The sequence below is a fragment of the Chionomys nivalis genome, chromosome 13, assembly GCF_950005125.1.
Source record: "Chionomys nivalis chromosome 13, mChiNiv1.1, whole genome shotgun sequence".
Taxonomy (NCBI): Eukaryota; Metazoa; Chordata; class Mammalia; order Rodentia; family Cricetidae; genus Chionomys; species Chionomys nivalis.
The window spans coordinates 41,456,785-41,480,067 of record NC_080098.1 but is presented as its reverse complement, the minus strand read 5'-3'; the positions used below and the strand labels follow the sequence as shown (position 1 = coordinate 41,480,067).

Sequence of the window (23,283 nt, the reverse complement as noted above, 5' to 3'; positions counted from 1 at the left end):
AAGCTTTAGAACTCGAACTCTTTGCTCCAGTTCCCGCCTTATTCCGTAACCGTTACGACACAGAACCCAGGATCCTCAGAACGAGTAACTCAGTGTCCAAAATCCAAGCTCAATCAGGTTCTCAGGACCGCAGTCATTTATGGGTCTCCATCAGCTTGCTCTCCAGCTGTCTTTCAGTGATATGACGGTGTTGGCGGGGCCTGAACCTAGAGCCTCCTGCCGGGTAGGCAGGCAAGCCCAGCACCTGTGGACTGTCACCATTCACCTGGCTTTTAACGTTTATTCTAGGTTGCTCAGGCAGGCATTGTTCAATAACTTTTGAGACTTTTGCCTCAGTCTCTAGGAAACTGGGGTTCCAGGCGCAGCGCCACCATTTTCCTAGCTGTCTCACACTGAGCATGCTCAGCTGTCCTGTGCAGAAGCCATTAATAAGGGCCAAAGTCACAGAGTGAGAAATAAAATGGTAACTGATTAGGAGTGCCTCCAATGTGTGAGAAATTCTCAATTCAAGGGACCGCTGAGTTCCTATATACAATTCCCAATAATGATAGCAATGGATGATATTATTACGTCTCCCATTCCCACTATTTCCCAAAAATAAATTGGAGTCATTTTCTTTTTACTGACTATCCCCTTGCTGAGCTGGCAGTACCCTTGTTTCCTTTGGGATGCTCTCTCAGTGTTCAACAACACTTCCCTCCTGTGTTCACAACCACCTCAGAGTTCTAAGAAGGTCGTGGTGTCTAGATAGTTATATAGAAACGAAATAAACATGCGGACACGAAAAACTTACAGAAGCTTTCAGGACAAAGAAATTTATATGTGTATATTTATTTTTATTTATACTTATATTTTATTCGAAAAGGACAAAAACTAGTGGAGATGCCGGGGATCGAACCCGGGGCCTCATACATGCGAAGCATGCGCTCTACCACTGAGCTACATCCCCCAGTACGCTTAGTGGTCGTACACAATTCCTATCTTTTAAAAATCCCAGTGTATTATACCTGAGCGTTGGTGGGGCGGGAGGGCACGATTGAACTACTAAGGATAAATTCCCGCTGCACCATAGCCCCCAACTCCAGTCTCAGAATCACCGAGAGTAAAACAGTCTCAAAAACTTCCGCACTGCCGATTTTTTTGGTGACCAATGCGCATTCCAAGTACAAGCAGTAAGGACTAAGGGAACAGGGATTCCCACCTCCTATTCTGGAGCATTTTCTGCAACTCAAAGGCCCAAATTTACAAATGTAGATAGGCCAGCCCGGAGAAGGAACTGTGAGAATGTTATAGGATGAAAACGTGAACATCTGCCCTGGTCTTTGTCCACACTGGCAAGGGCTAAGCCCACCTGACCTGGTCGCAAAGCACGAACCTGTGTCCTTCAGCGTCACCACGGATCCTAGAAGGTTCTGCAGCCCATCGAAGGGCTCCGGCTGCAGCAACCTCACCCAGGATCCTAGCGACCAGGATCTCGGACAGGTTCAGTCACCACTGACAGCCTCTAAGTGCCACCTCTGCCCAAGGCTCCGCTGCCGCAGCCGCAGACACAATGGTTCGGTTTCTTGGTTCAGCAGAGAGCAGTGGCTCTTCAGAAGGAGAAATGAGCATCAAAGACACGCTCCAAGAAAGCGTTCATTAGTTTATTGGACTCCGCTAAAATTAAAAAGCAGCCTGTGAAAAACTCAAGACAATAAGACATGTCCCAGGCGGAGGAAAAAGTACTGTTCGCTCACACTTGATAAATCTGATATCCCAACTATCCAATGCCTGGTGGTGAAGGTACTCCGGAGCATCAGGAGTGCTGAGTTTGAAGAAGACTGGACCACATATTGAGTTTCAGACCAATCTGGGTCACAGAATCTGATCCCTGTAACAAATTAAGAGTTGCCACGACTTAGTCTGCCGTGTTGACTTCCACTGTGTCTGAAGTTAAGGACGCGTGTGTTGGGTGCTGGTCCCTAAGTCCTTCACAGCCAAGATTACCCGGAACGCTATGGCAAATTCTCTGAAACCACGTACATAGCTTTTCATACTCAGACTTTTATCTATAGCTTTACAATTGACTGATAAATTTTGTCCGACGCCAAGGATATACCTCTGTGGTAGAGTGCTTGCCTAGCATTCATAAGGCCCTCTCTTGGCACAAATAGCCCTTATCGCAAAAATAAGCTTTGTCTGAATCCATTGTTGCATGATGGTCAAAATTCCTTCCACATTTGCGTATTGGCATGCCATCATAAGAAAAACTTGCCTCCCCTCTTTCTTCCTTTCCTTTCCCTTTCATATCAATGTAGACTCGGGTATTCTTGTTGTATTGTATAGATCATTGCCTTTTATTGTCCAATAACTCGTTTCATTCTTTGTGTTTCTGAAATCTACAGTAGATCCTGGGACCTTCTGAGCATCCGTTATTTTCTAAGCACCTCCTTATATTCTGGCATGGGATGATGTTCTAGGCTCAGATTGTACTTTCCCCATCCTAGCCCCTCTTTCAATGAAAATTTCCTCCAGAACATTGCTTTCGTTTTCGTGGTATTCATACCAAGTAATCAATATATAAGACTGGCTCTGCTCTCTGTGTGCGATTGTTCTTGCACTGTTTCGGTACACAAAGCTAGGATGGAGCTGTCCTTTGCCTTTGGGGAAAGTTTGTGTATCCCCTCTCTCACAATAATAATACTGGCTTCTAACATCAACTTCATTCTTGCACACACACACACACACACACACACACACACGTACACACACACAATTAAAATTATATACTAAACAGAACTCAAAATTCAAATGTGGTTCTATTTTTATCTAAAAGGCAGTTGTGTCAAAGATCCACACAAACATCCACTTGGGCTCACCCTCTTTTTCTATTGTGTCATATTTTTACTTATTCTTTGACAACTTCATACATGTATATAATGTATTTTGATTTCTATTTCATAATGTTTTATTTCTTTGTTTTTTTTCTTATTGGCATTCAAATTTAAAATAGTTTCCCTCTCTCTGTGTTGAATCAGTGTTTAAATATTAATGTGAAAGACATAAACACAGTTCCAAAAGCAAATCTATAGAGAACTGTCCAGTTACTTGAGTTGTGGATGATTACAGAATCTAGAATTCAGGTGGGCCAATGGGAGGACCCTCTTGGCATCACCTTGGGAGTTGATTTCAGGGCTAAGAGTGCAGCATCTGGACCTTGGCATTGTTAGCCTTCGTTTGGTGTGGTTTAGAGATAAACACAGTCTAGCAGGTTTGGAAAGAACAGACCTGTGTAAAAGGGATCTATGTAACCCACCTATTTTAGGTTCTGAAAACTTGCAGATAGGAAGACCATCCTGGGGTATTTATGAAGCAAGTTTTGACGTTGCTAGTGTAGCTCAGGAGAGGCTTCTCATGCTGAGACCCTGAGTCCGCAGCTCCTCCATCTGCAAATCTTTCTTTTAGGCTGAAGACCTTGTGTCCAGATTTCCCACCTCCAATTCTTAGTTTACTTACATGTCCGCCATCTTTCTCAGCATGTTTCCTGCCCCTTTGAGGTTTAAAAGGCTATTTTTTGCTTATTTATATAAACTTGGCCTTTTTTCATAAGGTGTAACATTTATTATTTTAGATATTTTACTTGTCTTGGCAAATTATATGCTCTTACCATGTATAATATGATACTATGGAAAACATACTATATATATGTATACACACATACACACACACATGAAGTTCAAAACGACTTAATAGAGTTATCAATATACATGTCTTCCCTCTTGTGCTGACCTTCCTTCTTCTATGTGTCCTTTCTGTGAGTGGTGGAGAGAGGGGTTGGAGGGGAGAGAGTGAGGGAAGAAGAAAAGAGGGAAGAGAAAGGGCAGGTGGAGGAGGAAAGGAGGGGAGAGGGAGGCCTTGTAGAAGCTCAGAGGAGGGTATGACCACAGGGCCACACTTAGCTGGGGCACTGGCTTTGTACTTCTGGATGATTCCCTGCTACCATTCCCTACTAGCATCTAAACTTGTGATCCTAGCAATAACTTTGATGAACCCACATAATTTTGATCATACAACTCAGTTATGAAGTAAAATTGTTTCTCTGTGTCAAATAAGAAGAAAGTATTTTAGAGAGACAGAGTAAGATGAGGCTTGAGGAAAGATAACGAACCTTCCATTTCTAATATCTGACACTGTGTGGAAATGACAATGGCTTGGTCTTCTCTATGTAGTAGGAAGAATTCACTATTGGTGATGCTTACACTATCACTGCTTGATAACGCGACACTTTCAGAGTCTCCACAAACTGTCTTCTGCTCACATTTTACACTCACTAGTAGTGTGTGTTCAAAGAGTTTACCTCATACTTTCATGAATTACTGTTTCTTAACGTCTTAAAAACAGTCTCCTCATCTAATGTTGGGCCATAGATGATTCACACAGTTGGCTCTTCAATTACTTTGAACCGTCATTGACTCTAAATGAATTCTGGGGTGATGCTGCTAACTTCTTGTATTAATTAAACATCAGGGGAAGTCACTCCAAATCATTTGCCATATGTCTGAAAACATTTCTCTGACTGCTGCAATTAAACAAGATTTAAATACCATATCATGGACTACTGTTTGTTTGTTTGAATGACAACAGTGGCTCACCCTTTTAATCCCAGCACTCAAGAGGCAGGCAGGCCTCTGTGCAAGGCCAGCCTGGTCTACAGAGCAAGTTCCAGGACAGGCTTCAAAGACAGAAATCCTGTCTTGAAAAGCCAAAATAAATAAATAAATAAATAAATAATAAAATCTTGAGTTGGGTAGTGGTGTAGTGGTGGGGCAGGCTTTTAATCCCAATGCTTAGGAGGCAGAGGTGGGCAGATCACTGAGTTTGAGGCCAATCTGCTCTATAGAGTGAGTTCCAGTTCTGGTTAAAATTTTTAAAAAAAATGTCATTTTTAAATTTTTTAGGGTTTTTTTTGTATTGGTTATTTTTGTGTAAGTTTGGGATTTGGTGACTGATACTCAGTCTGGTAATGTTTATATATCTTCTTTCAGCAAAGTTGTACTGCCCATGAACCCTCAGAAATTTGAAGATTGTGAATGACTAAAGTCCTAGATTAATAGAAAAATGATCCTCAAGAAGTTTTTCTTCAGTTTTCTTAATTTTCTGAGCTGTGTCAATCAGCGAGACCTGTGGGATTCCTGTCCAACTCTCTCATCCAGGCATCCTCTCCACATCGCCAGGGGGAGCTCTCGTCAGCACTGAGGCCTTCAGGGCCTTCTGAATGGGGAAGGTCGGGGCAGCAAATAGTTAATGATACTTTGAAAAAGGCAAGAGAAGGGAAGGGAAAGGAAAACTGACAGCGAGAAATGAAATAAAAGCTCTTTCCGGTGGGGAGAGCACTGTGGCTAAGACCTGAAGGTTCCTGGTTCATTCCTGAGTCTTGGCAAAGCTGGTTTTTAACTTTACACATCAGATTGTGAGATCATTCTTCTGTGAGACGGGAATTCTGAAGGTTTACTCCGACAATCTCATGTATTGTTGGTATCCTGTAGTAGGCCGAGGCTCAAGTCTTCACTCAGGAAAACTATAGCTTGATTTTGAAAGGATTTTTCTAACTCAGTAATGCTGTCTTTTCCTCTCCGTTCCACCCTTTCTTCCTTCCCTTACGTTTTTGTTTTTGAAATACTGATGATCCAGCTCAGGGCTCAGTGATTAAGATATTTGTAATTCAGTAATGAGCTTGATAAACAAAGCCCAACCTTATTGTTTCAACTGTGCAGGCATTGATAAGGCAAAGTTACAGAGTGTGGTGCACAGATATCTGTGACTCTGAAAAGTAGTAGAAGCAGCGCTCAGTCAATACGGTTCAAAGGGCCCACCCAACTCGACAGGAAGCCATCACACAGCATCTCCAAGGAAGCTGAACTGTCACTGTCGCCCAGTCACCTGTACACAAGGAACAACACCCTTCTAGTTTTCAGGTACTTACAGTCTTTGTCTGCAGCACTGCCTACCTATACTCTCTCTTAGGAGGAAACCACCTTGCTTCATAAGGGCTCTGTGGCTTAGCTGGTTAAAGCGCCTGTCTAGTAAACAGGAGATCCTGGGTTCAAATCCCAGCAGAGCCTCAAAGTGAACTCTGGGTAGTTCAGCTTTTAAAAGTTGGGTTTATGATGTCGTTTTACTACCAGTCCTACCGCACACCCTACTATGTCCATAACTATCATCAACCTAAGGCTTTACAAACAAAAAACAAACCAACTTTGAAGCACTGGGCCCAACACAGGCAGCACTGCAGGAAAAAGCAAAAGGTGATTCAGTGCCATCCAGGCTTTGTGGGCGTTTTTTATAAGTGTTTGGGTTTTGTTGTTATTTGGGGTTTTTTTGTTTCTGTTTGTTTGGTTTTGATTTGTTAAAAGTTTTCCAAATTAGATATTCCACTGGGATTTTCCCACTCAGCATTATCTTTATTATTCTAGTCATAATTTCATATAAAGAACTAAGAATGAGTAACTGAAATTTAGAAAGTCTGTAGACCTCGCACATGCATTTTAGTGAAATGTCCAAAAATTGTTGTAGTAGAATATTATGAATGTTGATTTAATATGACTGCTCCCACAGCCTGTGTACCAACCCAGTATGCCCAGAGCAAAATGAAAATACCAGTTCTTGTTCAAACAAAAATTGAGTTCTTTCTCAGCTTCCCCTCCCCTCCCCACCTCTGCTCTCCCGTCTCCCCACCTCTCTCCCTCTCTCTCCCTCTCTCTCTCTCTCCCTCTCTCTCTCTCTTCATGTCTCTTTCCATTGGTGAATTTAACTTTTGGCCCAAGACTGCCTCAGGTGCTCTCAGTCTCTTATTTCTGACTGAGCTAAGCTTCAGGTGTTTATTATTTCTGAGGACGTGCATGTGAGCATCACTCACGAAGAGTGGGCTTTGTTAGATCCTTCCCAGAAGAGTCTCTACAAAGATGTGATGCTGGAGACCTCCTGGAACCTCACTTCTAAGGGGAAGAATGAGAGCTTTCTGTCACGTTTTAACTTAAGGGGGCAAACCTTTCTTGGAGATTGTGAAGTAACTTTTGAGTGAGTAATATCCTCAAAACAAATCTGAATAGTAGGTGACCATCAACTGTGAGAAACCCTAAGACAGAACATAAAAGGAGAAAGGCCTAGTTCACACACACACACACACACACACAGAGTGCAGCAATGGGGCTCCAGCAACATAAGTGAAGCCCAACCCAATTACACAGGAAATGCTCAGTGTGGCCATGCCCTAAATTTCAACATAGACAGACAGTTGTGAGCGTATGAAACAAGTGCGTATTGTTTGCAATCGCCTGGTTTTCGGTAGTTTGATACATAGCAGTAGATAAACTCGGTGATTTTTCTCCAGTATCTTTTGTCTTGCTGACAATTTTGTGCATAGAATTAAAGACAACCAAAAGAAAAAATCATTGATGCAGAGCACATTCTGGTACCCTCCTTATGGGAGGAAGGGATCTCAAAGAGTCACAGCAGCAGACCTTGGCATGGACTGATGAAGGGGAAGGAAGAAGGATGCTTTCTAATAGAGCAACCACAACTAATGGCAAGCTTGCAGGTGGGAAAAGGACTGAGTCTGGGTTTTATTTTGGAAATCAGGAATTCAAATCCTTCCTATCAAGCCTGAAAACAACTAAAATTGAGACCAATCACATTCGCTGCTAAGTAGATCAGTCTGGTTGTGTGGCTCAGCGGTGGACTACAGGCTAAGCTTATGGGAGTCAAATGATTTTGGACTCCACACTGTTTTTCTTTGTCTCCATCAACACTGTACATACCTCAGAAAAATATCCAAGTTTTCCAACTTTAAATTGTCTTTAGTCACATTTTTCCTTGCTCATCCTAAAGCAAATCTATCCCTGGGCAGAAGACTGTCTTTGAACGTATTTATTCCAATGCTAGTTCCTGGCGCCTGCAAGTCTTGCTCCATCAGCACACGTACAGGGCTGTATTCCGCAGCCCCCAGCTCGCAGTCTTCCGGAGTCTAGGAAAGGAAACATGCTGGCCGTGCAGCTCAGGGGTGTAGTGCAGCCTTCAGTACGAGAGGACCCCGGTTCGATTCCCACACAATGGAGGGGGTGCTGCACCATCCATCTTTGAAAAGGCTTGGCCGTGCCTCTGTCAACTGTGTGACTCCAGAATGAGGAGAAAACACCTATTTCCCCTTTTCCCACTTCAGTCCCTCATTCACGGTTGACGGTAATTGAAACCAATTACCAAAAGTATTGGAAGAGATGGGGATGCATATACCTGAAATCCTAACGCCTGAGAGGTGGAGGCAGAAGGATCAGGGGATTCGAGGCCATCCATTGCTACAGAGTGAGTTGGAGGCAAACCTGAGCTGCGCATAACTGTCTCAGACAAACAAGGCAGGGGAACGCAGAGTCAGCATCCAGGCCTATTCAGGATGAGAGAATGAGAGGATGATTTCTCTGAAGGAATGCTATGAATTTCAAATTCCGAAGGGGGAAAATGTCTGTGCGAGTAGTGATGTGGTCAAACTTGCTTATCTACGGGGTCTCCTGGTGGTTTCAGCTCTGGGCTGAAATCAGTGATCTGGCTCTATAATCTGAAAGGTTCAAATTTTATGTCCAGAATAATTTCTCGAAGTCTACCCCTCCACACTACTCTTCTGAATTCATTTCACATAAATCTCCCCAATAGCTGAGTAAGAAGGGCCAGAATTGAATATCTTTAATTTTTCCCGCTTTCACCAGGACAACCTTAGGTTCAACATATTAAGCCATTAATGAAACCCTACCTAGCTAGGCTTGGTGGTACAGACCTATAATCTCAGCCACTTTGGAGACTGAGACAAGAGGATTGCAAACTCAAGATCTGCCTGGCTACTGAGTGAGTCAAGGTCAGTCTGGAGAACTTAGTGAGATCCTGTCTCAAAATAAGAGGTAAAGAGAGGCCTGGGGTGAAGTTCAGTGTTGGGCTCAAAGTCCTGTGTCCAACCCCCAGCACCAATAACATTTTTCACTAGTTTAAAAAAAAACCTACTTAAATTAAATTCCTTTCCATTAACATCATAGGAAAAAGACTTGGGATTCTGTGGAGGCTGGCAGTCATGTACAGGAATCTAAACTCCATTCCAGGACAGAGCAGTTGCTACCTCAGTGTTGGCTGGCCTCAGGCAGTCTAACCTTATCGCTTTGTGTTTTATATGACTTTCTTACACAAATCGACCTTTCTTTGAAGGCACTTTCTGAACAATTGCAATTACATGGTTTTATTCTTTTAAGTACCTGCTGCCTGTTGTCTCTCACGGGTTTTCCCATTGCAATGTTTTGACAAAGTCATCCACTGAGCTTTGGAGATATACATTGGTAGGCCTGGGTTCACTTCCCTAATAAGGAAGAGTGTCTTTTGTTTAGACAATGGAGGGCTGTGCATATAGCTTATAGCAGATTACTTCTCAGCACGAAAAGGAGAAAACTGTTTAATTATAAAATTTAAATTTAATTTAATAAAATTTAAAAATAAAGAAAATTTGAAGTTGAAGAAACTTTGGTAATTTTGCCCCTGAAACCATCTTGTGAAGAAACCTTCAAGGGAGGACTTACCCCCAAATTTGTATTGGTTACGATATTTCATCATGCCAATAAAAACTGCAACTAAGACACAGTCTCTTCTAGTACAGTGTTGGAGACATCAAGCTTCTAAAATGGAACCAGATTTCCTGTGTTTGGAGAAACCAGCAGTGTGTTATAATTCCTAAAGGGTCAGAGTAGAGTAGAAATCAGTTCTGTTTCCTCCATGACTCAATCTCTGGACAGAGTTTTAACCAATGAAAACCACAGAACTCCTTCCCTGGGCACCTCTGTCTACCCCTGTCACACTCAGCTGATTAAATGATTTGGGGCAAAGACAGAAGAATGAACTTCTGCTTTTTCTGAGTCTCCTTTCCTGAACGGGACAGAGAATTTAAAGCAGAGACCATTACTGTGGCCCATTCCGCATTCTACCAAGTCACAAGATCACCCTTCCCACCTTGTTCTTTATCTTCTTGTCTTTGTAAGGCAAGGTCTGTGGAACTTGACTAGCCCAGAACTCACACATAGGCCAGGCTGGCCTTGAACTCACAGAAATGGGCAATTATTCCATTTTGATGGACAGCAAACTTTAGGGACTCTCCCAAGCTATTAAAACCTGTGGGAGTTAGGTTTGTACGTGCAACACAGCTCTGCCCATTGTACGTCTCTGTCGCGGCCCCCCTTGTCCAGCAAGGATGACGCGACCACCGGAGCTCTTCTTGCTACAGTTTATTCCAGGACTTTATTCACAGCAATCTTTTCCCTTCTCTTTTTCTCCTTCTCTCTCTTCCTCTCTCCCCCGGGCAAACCTCTCCCAGCCCTTAAGTAGGCCTGGGCTGCCAACCCCAGATTGCCAGGTGGGCATTGCCCATAGGTCCACGCATATGCAAGCAGCTGACAGTCATTGCATGATAATAGCATAAGTCAGGCCTTAGCCATAGGAGTTGATTATCACAGAGAGCACTCGCTTTCGGGATCGCGGAGGGCGGGAGCCGGTGCGACTCCACGCAGCTCTCTACATTGCCATCAGGTGTGGCTTCATGCAGCTCGCTACAGTTCCCCCTTTTTGTTTTGTAAAGCTACAGGCAAGAGTAGAGGTCTGATCTCTGTTAAAAATGGAACATGTGCTAGTGTCCGTCCAGGTGTCATCCACCCAGCGAACACTAGACCTGTCCGGTGTCTTTTACAGAGGTGGGAGTTAGACACCAACCCACATGCAATCAGACTTGCTCTTCTTGAGGTTGATGTATGCTTACCTCAAATGCAGTGCGCAAGCCTCGCATCCTGTGCTCGCTTCTCTTTTAAGATACATAGCCAAACTTGGGGAGACTGTCCTGCTTCAATGGCCGTGAAGGCCTGAATGATCATAACTGCATTGCAATGCTGTGAAACCCTTATGTGACAGACGCACCACAGGCATACCAGGGAGGCAAGCACCATTAAGCCTGTTAGGGCTCCTACTCCCGCCCACTCCTTCAGATGATCCATGGAGTGATCCAGGAGGATAGTCCTTCTGCCAGGCTGGTATCCATGCGTGTGGAGTTCACAGTTGCAATCGTCATCCGAAGCTTTTCCAGTTTTCGAATTCACCAGACCAATTACCTAAAAGATATCTAGACAATTCTTTAGACAGATTAGCTGCATGAGTCATACTGAATGCTGGTCACACACAGCCCTGGATGGATAGAAATGTCTGACAGACTAGGGTATGGACTTGCCTCTCTTAACATACCCCAGCTGCCATACCCCCGTGGCACATTCATTCTTGTCAGCTGAGTGCATGGAAGACACCTTCTCCTCGTGCACCTCTTTGGCTTCCCTAGCAGCTCAGCTGATCCTGCTTCTGCTAAGTGACCATATGCTGTATTCTCATGGGTTGTCTGATCTTACACAGAATTTAAAGATAAATGCCCATGACAACAGGTGTTGAGATTGCCAGCAGTAGGGTTCCTAATCACCATTAGACCCAACCTCCCATTTGGGCTATGGTATTCTACCAACCCTTTGGCTAAAACAGTACCCACAGGTACCTGCTCTTACAATAGGGCAGTCTCTTGATTTAACTTCGCTCTGTCGCAGACTCTTCAGAGGCGTGCAGAGCTTAAAACTACCATTGCCTTTTCCTTGCCCTGCAGCTACGCTGCGTTCTCGGGCAGCCCTGTGGGGTCTGTGCTCCAGCTTGTCTCAGCTCCAGCACTTGTTGTTGCGTTTGCTGATACTCTTAGCACTGCTGTGGCATCTGCCAGGCTAGGCACCAACTGCTGAGGCAATGTGCCTTCCACCACAGCCACCTAGCAAAACTCTGCTCCAGCTGCCTTTCTGCCCCAGCTGCATTTGTTCTGGGTCCAGACTGGTGCATGGAGTGGAGCAGAACTCAGGAAAGCAGGCTTGCTGCTCTGAAAGAACCCCGCTTAAATTACCTTATAGGGAATTTGGACGTTGTCAATCTCTCTGGCTACTTCCTGCTGAGCGGGGACGTTGCATTTTTACTGCCATTTTCAGCCTCGCTTGGACGCAGGTCACGGCAGCGACTGGGGAGAGGCGGAGACTCTACCTCCCCACCGAGCTGGAAGGTGGAGGCGTGGCAGCGCAGAACAGCCCTGGTTGGCTGCGCTTCTATGCCCGGAGGCACACGCTGGGAGTGGCCTAGCGTTCTGGCCTTGTTGGTCCTCAAGGCAGGTCCTGGGTGTTTGCAGCTTCGCAGACCCTCAGCGCTGCTTGGCCTTGGAGCCGCAGCTGCTCACACTCCACTGCAAACTCAGGAGGTCTCGGTAATTCAAACCACATGAATCTAACTCCCTTCCTTAGCGTACCTTGTTCTGCAGCAAAATTCAGATCTCTACCAAGCTTGTCCCAGGATGACACATTAAGATTGCCAGAGACGGCAAACCAAGGAGCAATTGTGTCACATTCAGTCAAAAACCTTTCCAATGCGCTCCGTAACAGCTCATTAAGAGCCAGAAAAATCAGGTGTGATGTTGAAGCGCCCATTCTAAAATCCCATTCTTTTATTTTCACTTTAAACCGTCCACTTTGGTTGTGGCTCTCACTTTGATCCGTCTGCTATAGTCGCAGCTCTCATTACCCCCACTCTCCCTTCTACTGGCGAGAGCGGAAAACCCGCTTTTTTCGCGGATCCCCAGTCTTTACCTGAGGATTATCCGGTGCACCCCCTGACTGCAGCAAGTTCTGGGCTCCACGGAGAGAGGTTTGGAGGATCCCCGTACGCGGCACCACTTGTCTTGTCCCCGTACAGGCCACCAACTGTCGCGCCCACCTCGTCCAGCAAGGATGACACGACCACCGGAGCTCTTCTCACTGCAGTTTTATTCAGGACCTTTTGACAATTGTAAAATCTCTCTCTCTCTCTCTCTCTCTCTCTCTCTCTCTCTCTCTCTCTCTCTCTCTCTCTCTCTCTCTCCGGACAGACCTCTCCCAGCCCTTAAGTAGGCCTGGGCTGCCAACCCCAGATTGCCAGGTGGGCATTGCCCATAGGTCCACGCATATGCAAGCAGCTGACAGTCATTGCATGATAATAGCATAAGTCAGGCCTTAGCCATAGGAGTTGATTATCACAGAGAGCACTCGCTTTCGGGATCGCGGAGGGCGGGAGCCGGTGCGACTCCACGCAGCTCTCTACATTGCCATCAGGTGTGGCTTCATGCAGCTCGCTACACGTCTCCAGAGAACCAACACTTTGGACACTCTTCCCAAGAGAAGGGAATAGCTCAATATGGGGATCTTGGGACCTCGGCATGGATAATGCCAAATCCAGTGGTCACAGGCTGGACCTCCTGGTAATCCCCAGTATTGTTAAACTGCAGTATTCCCACATCATCATACCAGTGTCCCAAATCACAGCTTCAGGCCGTCAGCCCAGCAGAACTGCTAAGATATCAGCACAAAAGAACAGAATCAGGAAAGACGCCCGGGTAACTTTGATACAGATGGCTTGAGATGCTGACTTCCTAGGGGCTGACCATGAGTAGTGAGGGAAAGACACACACAGACACACGTGCAGAAAAGTTGGTATCCCTGGGCTGTGCTTGCTTTGATGGAGCACATCTTCTTCTCAATAACGGAGGCTCACCGAGTGGTTTAGGAACAGCACAAGGGGAGAGTCAGCTAGCCTTGGTAGAATGTGTCTGGAGGCATGCAGCCTCTGGTGTAAACACCCTAGAAGAGCAAACTGCAGCTGTTAGTTTTTGCACACGCTGATCCATCGTTAGTAGCATCTGTATAGGCACACACTGTAAATATTTGCACTAGGATCAGAAAAGCCTTCGCCATCCCCTTAAATCTTACCCGCAAGGCTTTGCCACTCCCTCTGTCTGAAGCATTGGTCCTTGGCATGCCCTCCCGGTGTTAAATAAGACACCTCGGCACCTTACACACTCGCTCAAAGCTTTCTCCACACCCCAAACTGAGAAAAAAGAAACACCAAGTGAAAGTTCTACTTAGTGCTGCCCCAGCCTCTGCACTCAAACATGCCAAAAAGAATTGTGGTGGAGAAACCTGGGGCATCCTTCACTCGGGAGTGTTGTTCTTGCTTCTGAGACCCACACAGAAATGCAAGGGAGGCATTTCAGATCCCGAGGGAGAACTGAAAAGTGAATTAAACTTTTGCAATAATCTCCTCAATCCTAGTCCCAAACTCCCGAACAGATTCTCCAACCGCAGCTGGCGCAGAGGTACAAAGAATAGATATTTCCTACTATTTCCAAAACTTCGGGACCTTTTATTTTTCTTTCATTTCAGGCTACTGCCGTAACTTTAGGAGACCAACCTCTCCTCCCATCGCGGAAAACTCTCAACTGAAGATGTGGGAAGAATCTTTCCTTGGGGCAGCCTCCTAAAGACTGGTGCCCCAGGGAAAAGACTGGTTCCCGGGAGTCTGGATACGAGTTGGGGAAAGTCCTGTTCGTTTGCGATCTTGGGGAGGCGAAGGAGAAGCGGCCCCGGGGACAGGTGGAAGAAAAGCCGCGATGAGGGCGCCGAGAAGGGTTAGGTTGACTTTTTACATCCACTAAGTACCAAGTGGGGGTGTTGAAAACAAAACCCGCGGGGATTTTCTTCTGCCTGTGGCTCTACTCATTATATCAGGACAGGAGGCGGGGACAGTAAAGGCTAGAGGAATTTTCCAAAAGTCTTTTCTCCCTTCTCTCGGTCTCTTTCTTCCTAGTATCTTAATAATGAGAAATCACACCGGGGAATGTGACTTCTAGGCTGGCTTGCTTCCTACTTCTCTGCTTTCAAGAGATCTGGAGTTCGCAGTTTTACATGGTCTCAAAGTTGTTTCCTTGCGGAGAAGCAGTCATGTTATGGAAAGTGAGGTGCCATTGAAGAGATGAAAAAATAGCGTACAGTTTACATCTCTCTGAGTGGGAGAAGCACAGTTAGGAATGCACAAAACATGAAAAGTGTAAGAGAAAAGTACCACTTCTTAAGCTTCAGGAGCATCACTTCCCAATGGAGGTGCTGGGGATCGAACCCGGGGCCTCATGCATGCAAAGCATGCGCTCTACCACTGAGCTACACCCCCTGCTCCTGAAAGGCTGTCTTTAGTACTTCACTAAAAATGAATTCAATTTTCCAATCTGCTCCATGTACTGGCATACTTGGAACGCAGGACCCTAAACCCAGGAAAAGAATACGAACCTATGTTAAATAAACACAAGGAGCGAACTTTGAGTCTTAAGCATCTCCGACTGCGCTTGGCAAGGAATCAAGTGCTGGATTCTCTTCATGTTGTTCAGAATTCCTTCACCCAAGACACAAAGTGGTGGGAACGTCCCTTTTTTCCCACCCAGGCCACTTGATTTCTGTTATTTGCTCAGTGGAAATACAAATGGCCAGGGCTGCTGGAAGAAAGGCACCGTCAGAAAACACTCTGAAAGAGACTTTATTGTATTTTTTTTAATATAAGCTTCTGGATTAATTAATCTAATATAGGACACCTAGGTGATAGTACTAAAGAGAAGTCCGCCAGTCTCTAGGGAAACAGTACTGTAGTTTTTGTCAACTGGGAAGAGGGACTCTCCGTTGAGTAATTGCTTCCAACAGATTGGCCTTTGGGCATGCCCGTGGGCATTTTCTTATTGTTCGTTGATGTAACCGTGTCCAGGCCAGGGGAGCTTAAACCGCATAAGGATCGAGTGAGGAAAAGCCAGTAAGCAGCTTCCTCCACGGACTCTGCTTCACTTCAATTCGTGACTGCCTGCTTCCTGACTTGAGCAGGATCCTGCCCTGGCTTCCCGACATGATGGACTGTTACCTGGCAGACTAAGTATAAACCCTTTGTCCCCAGGTTGCTTTTAGTCCCGGTGTTTTAGCACAGCAGCAGAGAGGCAAACTAAAAGACACAGCTTCAGGGATATAGGTGGGCGTTGAACACGGAGGACAACTGAAGATAGGATTGGAGGGAGAAACACAACAGAACGCTGGGAGCACTTGAGTAAAACCGACAGGACATCCCAACTGACGAAAGAACGGAAAGGGAGATTGTGACCTTGTTGAGTAAAACCAACAGGACATCCCAACTGACGAAAGAACAGAAAGGGAGATTGTGATACCTCTTAGGGTTAGGACTACTTGGGAAGGTATAGCAGTTTTGGGGTACCTTTGTGAAGATGTAACACCCCAGAACTCAAGCTATTACCCACTCTGGCCTGGAATTTTTGAAGAATCAATTACTGTCACTGTCCACAGAGCTAATCAAAACTTACAAACTTAAATGAGAACGAATCAAATAAACACCTTTGCTGCTATGGCTTTTATGAGCACCAGTGTTTGTTCAGATCAAAGTTGTGTTTGAACTACAGGAGAAAAGTAACAACAAGAAAATGTATTGGTGGCTCCAGGTTCCTAGAGGTTAGTAACTTCCTTTTTGTCCTTACGTGGGCCTTTGCTGGTGTCCATACTATCTGCCCCTTTAGAAACTGGCAAGTGAGAGCCGTCTGGTGGCACTAGGCTTCCAAATCATTGTGCAATTTTTATAATAAAAACAGGACATAATGAATTGCAGGGTTTCTTCATTTTAAAGGAACAATTAGCAAAGTGATGCACACAAAATTGATAATGTGTGCTTGCTTGCCTCTGTGTGTACAAAGGCAGGAGAATTACCTTGGTGTGCTATCTTCGAGTTATGATGCAGTGAGATCACTGCTAGAAAGGTCTGCAGAAACACTTCGTTGTATTGTGTGGCTCCTGGAGAGAACTATCAGCTGAATTCTTAGGAATTCACAGTAAGAAGGAATACTTTGTTCGTGTTTGTTTTCTTCATGAATTAAGAAGTTAAATGTATTTAACTACATGCAGATTGTACCATAATTCTTTTATCTTTCATGAATGCCAACACAGAAGTATGATGTGAAAATTCTAGAAAAAGGTACCTACTCAAGAAATATCAACAAGAAAACTCAAGATATTCTTAGGACTGTTTAAAGTTCAGTGAGTTAAACAAATTCCCTTACTCCAGTAGCTTCTAAAGGCTAGTAATTCTTTTCACACACTGGACTTTACTCAAAGTGCAAACCCAGAGTGTTCTTATTGGAAAACCTTCTTTGTAAATGCCAAGCTCACCATACATGCTGACACTGTTTTTTTTTGTTTGTTTGTTTGTTTTATTTTATGCTGACACTGTTTAATTATTCTTTATAGTTTGTTGTTGTTGTCGTTCACAGTTCTTTTGGTAAAAACACCTTTTCTACACACATACACAGCATCAAAGTAGAAATAAATTCTAAATGCAACAGCATATAGCACACTGGATTTCCTAATCCTTAAAAGCTAACAATATCCTAGGTTTAAATAAAGCTTTAAGTAATACTTTAAATAAAGTTCATACTATGTCAACTAAGACCTTACAGATGTTCTTAGTGGGATGGGCAACCAAAGGTATGAGATGAACACACATTACTTTGACTGAATTTTCAAAACAGTAATATATATATATATATAGTTTTATATATATATAGTTATATAGTTTTATATATATAGTTATATAGTATATACTTTAGGATGTGAGATACAAATATTAAAGGTATCATAGTTGTCAATGAAGAGACTACCAAACCCTGGGAAGAAAGAAAGGAAAGAAAGAAAGAAAGAAAGAAAGAAAGAAAGAAAGAAAGAAAGAAAAAAGAAGAGTCTCCTGTAGCTGAGTGTGACTTCACTCCCAGTTGTCTTTCATGAAGAGCTGAGAAGGGAGCTTTTCAAAGCCGAACTCTAGAGCTCCAAGTGTGTGGGACCGCAGAGAGCAGACCTCCTCAGGAGGGACATAGGGCAGTAGCCCCTCTCCTAGGCAGCTGTGACCTCTGCCTCTTTTGTCCTGTTTGTAGTGAATGGTGAGCATGTTAGTTCCAGTTTGCAGCTAACAAGAACTGAACTTTGGCAAATGAATGACTTGTTCTCTGCTCTGCTAAAATGTCTGGAAGCATCTGGAAAGAATGAGTGGATAGCAGAGCTGATAGCAGTGGCTTCAGTGAAGGAACACGAATCACTTCCCCGCTGCTGCCTCAGCATCACTTGACAGGGCTAGCACTTGGCAGGGCGTTTTGCCAGCAAAAGCAGGAAGCTGGAGGTCACAGGAAAATGGAAGTCAAATGAAGGGAAAACAATAACAGATTATAGTTGTATCCAGATCCTTGAGTGAGGTAATCTTGCTCTCTGCCTCTGAACTACACCACTCATGGGCAGGGAATGATTCAGAAACCTTTCTGATCAGCTACCACCTTTGTATTCTGGAATGTGTTTTAGGATTAAAATAAACTCCCTTTGTGTTTTAAAACTTCCTATAGTATGTGTTTTTAAGCATAGCTACACCAACTTTAGAGAAGGAGGAAGGGGAGGGGAGGAGGAAAGGGAGGAAGAGAGAGAGGAGGAGAAAAGAATATTGTTCTTGATCTGTGGTCAGTCGGTGAAAAGCTCATCACCAAATTTCTGGGCATTTATTATTATCAGCTGTATTAGTCAGGGTTCTCTAAAGACACAGAACCGAGAGAATGAGTGTATGCATATTAAATATTAGAGTGGCTTACAGGCTGTGCACTGGGTAGACCAACAGAAGCTGTTTCCTGGTGGGAAGTCCAAAAACCCGTGAGTTGTTCAGTCCATGAGACGCTACGGCTCAGCAGTCACAATCTGAGCCGGAGTCTCAAAGCACTCCTGGAGAGCTGCTGGCCTTCAGTCTGCAGTGCAGTCTAGAAGTAGGTTCTAATACCAGCGAAGGAATGTCTCAACTAGAAAACAGATAAACCTGCCAGCAAGGATGAAGACAAGCAGACAAAAAACAAAAGCTTCCTTCCTCCATGTCCTTTTCTATGGGCTGTCACCAGACCGGGTCAGATTTAGAGTGTCTTCCTATCTCAAATGATCCCATCAAGAAATCCCTCACAGAAGTGACAGATGCTTGGGATTTAGTTGATTCCCGATGTGGTCAGGTTGACAGCCAATTTCCTACACTCTGGCTGTGGTGTGTGTGTGTGTGTGTGTGGTGTGTGTGTGCACCTTCTCCTCTGCCATGGTTTTGTGGCTCATGAGGTCTGTCCTCACTGCTACAATAAAACCATGACTAAAAGAAACTTAGGGGAAAGTGGGTTTATTACATCTTAGAAGTTAGACTCCATCATAACAAGAAGCAAGGACAGGAACTCAAGCAGAAACAGAAGCAGAGACCACATAGGAACCAGTTACTGCCTTGCTCCCTGTGGCCTCTAAGATTACTTTCTTTATATAACCCAGGACCATTTTCCCAGGGGTGGCCCAGCCCATCAATCATTAATCAAGACAAACTGATGGAGCTGATTTCCTAACTGAGGATTTCTGCTTCCTAAGTTACTTTTCTGTCAACTTAAAATAAATAAATAAATAACCAGCACAAGGTCTAAATGGTGTAGCTTTCTAAAGAACAGTTTGTATCATGTGTTGACCACTTTTGTGAGCAGGTAATGGAAACCATGAAGAAAGCTGCGTGTACGCTGAGCTAAATAGGTATGGGTGAAGCCCTTCTTTGGGATGGCTGCCTGCAATCCCGGCACTTAGCATGGCAGGAAAGCAAGAATGCAAGATCAGCGCTGGCCACGTAGCCAGTTCAAGATAGGCGTGGTTATTTGACAACACCTTGCCTCAAGAAAAAACACTAAACAGTTAAATAAATACATAAATACCTGTGGGTGACAGTTATCTCAAGGAGCAGGAAAAAGGTGGAAGAAAACCGGAATTGTGCTCTGGCACTGAGAGAGCATGAGTTCATTTTCTTATATCCATAAAAAATGTTTAGAGTGAACTTCCTCTGAGAACCCTTGTAATTTACAGTGATTATCCACTCTGCCTTGGAATTTCAAACATAAAATACCAGGAGTCCATTTTCTGGGACAGACGTCTAGAGGGTGTCTTCTTTCCTTCATTTGTCTGTGCTCTGAAATTTACCCCGAGCCTCTTTTGAGCTTGGAAACACTGTACCCGCTTAATCATTTCGGCCACCACCATGAGTCTGGTACAACAGATAAGAGGAAACAGAAATCGAAGGTTTCACTGAAGTGGAAGGCTGGAGGTCACTGTAAAGCTGCAAATTGTGTGTGTGTGTACTAGAAAGTAGGAACAAAACGAAAATTATCTCTAAATTGTGTGTGAATAAAGCCCGCAACTCAATTATGTTTTCAGATATTCCTCACAATAAAATTTTGATTTGCTTTTCTCCAAGGTACACCAACACTCTGAGAATTGTTAATTTTCTGTGGCAATATTCAGACTGTTCATAGCATTATGGAAACACTCACCTACGGAGGAAACAGTAAACTAAGCTCCAAATCCAGCTTCTTCTAAGAAACTGACCATTGATCGCAGAAGTCAGAGCCCAGGTTCGGTGTGGAGTTCAGCAGCGGAGTACATTTAGCTTGGGGAGGACTGGGTTCAACAGAGGGTCAAAACTAATCACATACTCTTCCTCTACTCAGGAAACTTCCGGTGCATCCGGGTCAGGGAGAAGATTGTAATTGCTGGCGCTGGTTTTTAAAACTGACAGATCAATAAGGTGGAATTCTCCATGACATTTCTGAGGAGACAAGAACAGACATCTGTTCACTCCAGATAGGGCTCTATCCACAGACCAAAGAAACGATTCCACCCAAGTCTAGCTTAGAGGTCCCGTGCATTTATTGAAGTTGATTACAGGTCTGTGGATGAGGAGTTGCTCGAAGGAGCAAGTTCACTGAAGACCCCACCCCAGCAGGGACCAGGACTCACAACACTGCCTCCAGGTAGCTTGACAAGTCACCACAAGTCCTGTAACTTTCAACTTTCTGAGACTTGTAAGTCGTTTACTTCTACAGTCTTACAAAACAGTATTTCAGTTCAGAGAAAACACCTACACAACATGAAGTTCTATTTTCTTTGGAGCGTTGCCTTTTTTTTTCCCTTTTATTGGTGTGTTGTCTTACAGGGTGTTGGGTTACATTGCCCAGAATCTCCCACTTTGTTTAAATGTGAAAGACAGTGTCTTTATAGGGCAAAAAAAGAAAGACATGGGGAGGAGGCGGAAATACATAACTGTAAAACTGAAACGTCTTTGAAAGAGGATCAAGCACCACGTTCTGACCTGGAGGGTGGCTTAATGACATTACGCTCACACAGCTTTCACTTTGCACAGGGTGGCCAGGGGCTCAGGACACCTTACCTACCAGACCTTCCAAGTCTTGAGCTAGACTGTAGTTTAGGCGCTTGCCTAGAATATGTGTGGTTCAGAATACAATAAAACAAAGTAACTAAAATAACAAACGCTTCTCAATCTTTCATTTCTCCTGCAGAAAGCAAAACAAAAAAGATGAGCTCGTTGAAGGACAATCTCAAAATAAAACAGCAGGGTGGGGTAAGTATATCTCATTAAGACAAAAGTTTGGGGGGGGGGCACATGTCTTTAGTCCCAGCACTCAGGTGGCAGAGACAGGTGGATCTCTGTGAATTTGGGTTTAGCCTGGTCTACAGAGTGAGTTCCAGGACAGCCAGGGCTACAAAGTAAGACCCTGTCTCAAAAACAAACAAAGAAAAATACACAATTATATATTTGGAATTTCTGTCTTATATTTCCTATGGCTTTCTCAGGCTAAATTTTTGACTTTTTTTCTTCTTCTTTACAGCTCTGAAACGGAACCCTGAACACCACTGTCTCCATGCAAACCACCCCAGTCCTGGGCCTTTGTCTCCTCTTCTCTTCTTCCTTAAATGTCAGAGTAAGTGTTCCCTATGAAATCCATCCCATGTTCTCAGAGCCCTAACAGGATACAGAGAAACGATGTTAATAGCCGCAATGTTCCCGCTTTGATCATACTGCTTTCAAGGCGCAGACTGATGGATCTCCCTGCCTGGAACTTGGCGATTTTCTCCTGACACAGCGGTGAAGGGAGATCCCATTTACAAGCAGAGTACAAAGAAACAAACGTCCCAGATCACATTACACGTTAGCACAATCTTTACTGCAACCTTTTCAAAAGTTTTTTGTATTAAAAAGAAAATTTTCACATATTCAACTATGGTACAGTGATTCAGAAATTATAGACATCTTAATACCTCAAAATGGGAAAACAAAGTTAAAGACAGGAGGAGAAAGGTTATTCAGGAATAGAAATACATATTGTCTATCCTTTTAATCTTTTGAGAGCATTAGAACTTAAATGCCTTTTAGACTTTAATGTGTGAGCGATCGTCACGGACTACAATTTAAAATGCGATTTTATTTTTTTGTAGACTGCGAGTTCCGATTGCGATTTCTCCCCAAGGGTCTGGACGCCACCCTTCCCACAGAGGGCGCCACTGTCTCAGTTGAATCGATCCCGTGGATCATTTTAGAACAAACTGGGAACCTCTGTCTTCCGTGGAATGAACTTCAGTCGCGAACAAAGCGCGATGCTGGTGTTCGTCGGTGAAAACAACTCTCTTAGCAGAAAAGCGTTGGAGAAACTGTGCCATTCTTCAGTTAAATCTTTGATCCTTTTTTTCCCCCGGAAATACAAGTCACCTTAGAACCTTGCAATTTCGGAGTGGGAAAACAGCTCGCTCGCCACTCCTGGATGCATCTTCAGATTTTCCATCTTCCAGTTGTGATAACAAGGCCTTGGAATGGTACCCAGCTCATCGGCTGTAGAGTGGGCTTGATGGTTTGTGAAATCAATATTCTGTGAAATCGTTTGGCTTACTGTTTGAGCAAGGAAAATGGTGAAATTGTGGGGAGAAAAGAAACCTGGTAAGCCATAGGCTTGAAAACACTGGAGGTGCCGGGGATTGAACCCGGGGCCTCGTGCATGCTAAGCACGCGCTCTACCACTGAGCTACACCCCCTGACACGGTTGGGCTCTCGGGAATTCATTCAAGACAGAAATCTGATTTTTCTTAGGTTTTGGAAACATCAGGAACAGAAGCCTGAGGCCACGCTATTTTCACCATTTAAAGGCCAAGCCGAAGCCGGGCGTCTGCCTAGCACAGAGGAACGTGCGTACGAATCTGTACCAATGCCGCCGTTCGCAGCTCTTGGTCCTGAGTGCGTGCAGCCACCTCTTCCAGCCCGGGAAGAGCCGGATGAATACTTTCCGTCCGTCTTTATTCCCCTCTTCCCGCTTCCTTACTTTTAAATGGTTGCACAACTGGGAACGAAGGACCTCCTCTGCAATCCCAGCACTTGGAAGGCGAAGACAGGGGGATGGCCACGAGCTGCAAGACAAGCCAGAACTACATG

General features: G+C 44.3%; 4 non-coding genes across 4 annotated transcripts; 1 reads left to right on the top strand and 3 right to left on the bottom strand.

Annotated features, from left to right (window-relative positions):
• Positions 1–877: 877 nt before the first annotated feature.
• On the bottom strand, positions 878–949 carry Trnaa-cgc (transfer RNA alanine (anticodon CGC)). The gene has a single exon. It is a non-coding gene; the product is annotated as a tRNA-Ala (tRNA).
• Positions 950–6,027: 5,078 nt separating this feature from the next.
• Positions 6,028–6,101, top strand: Trnat-agu (transfer RNA threonine (anticodon AGU)). The gene has a single exon. It is a non-coding gene; the product is annotated as a tRNA-Thr (tRNA).
• Positions 6,102–15,027: 8,926 nt separating this feature from the next.
• Trnaa-ugc (transfer RNA alanine (anticodon UGC)) lies at positions 15,028–15,099 on the bottom strand. The gene has a single exon. It is a non-coding gene; the product is annotated as a tRNA-Ala (tRNA).
• Positions 15,100–22,817: 7,718 nt separating this feature from the next.
• On the bottom strand, positions 22,818–22,889 carry Trnaa-agc (transfer RNA alanine (anticodon AGC)). The gene has a single exon. It is a non-coding gene; the product is annotated as a tRNA-Ala (tRNA).
• Positions 22,890–23,283: the final 394 nt, after the last annotated feature.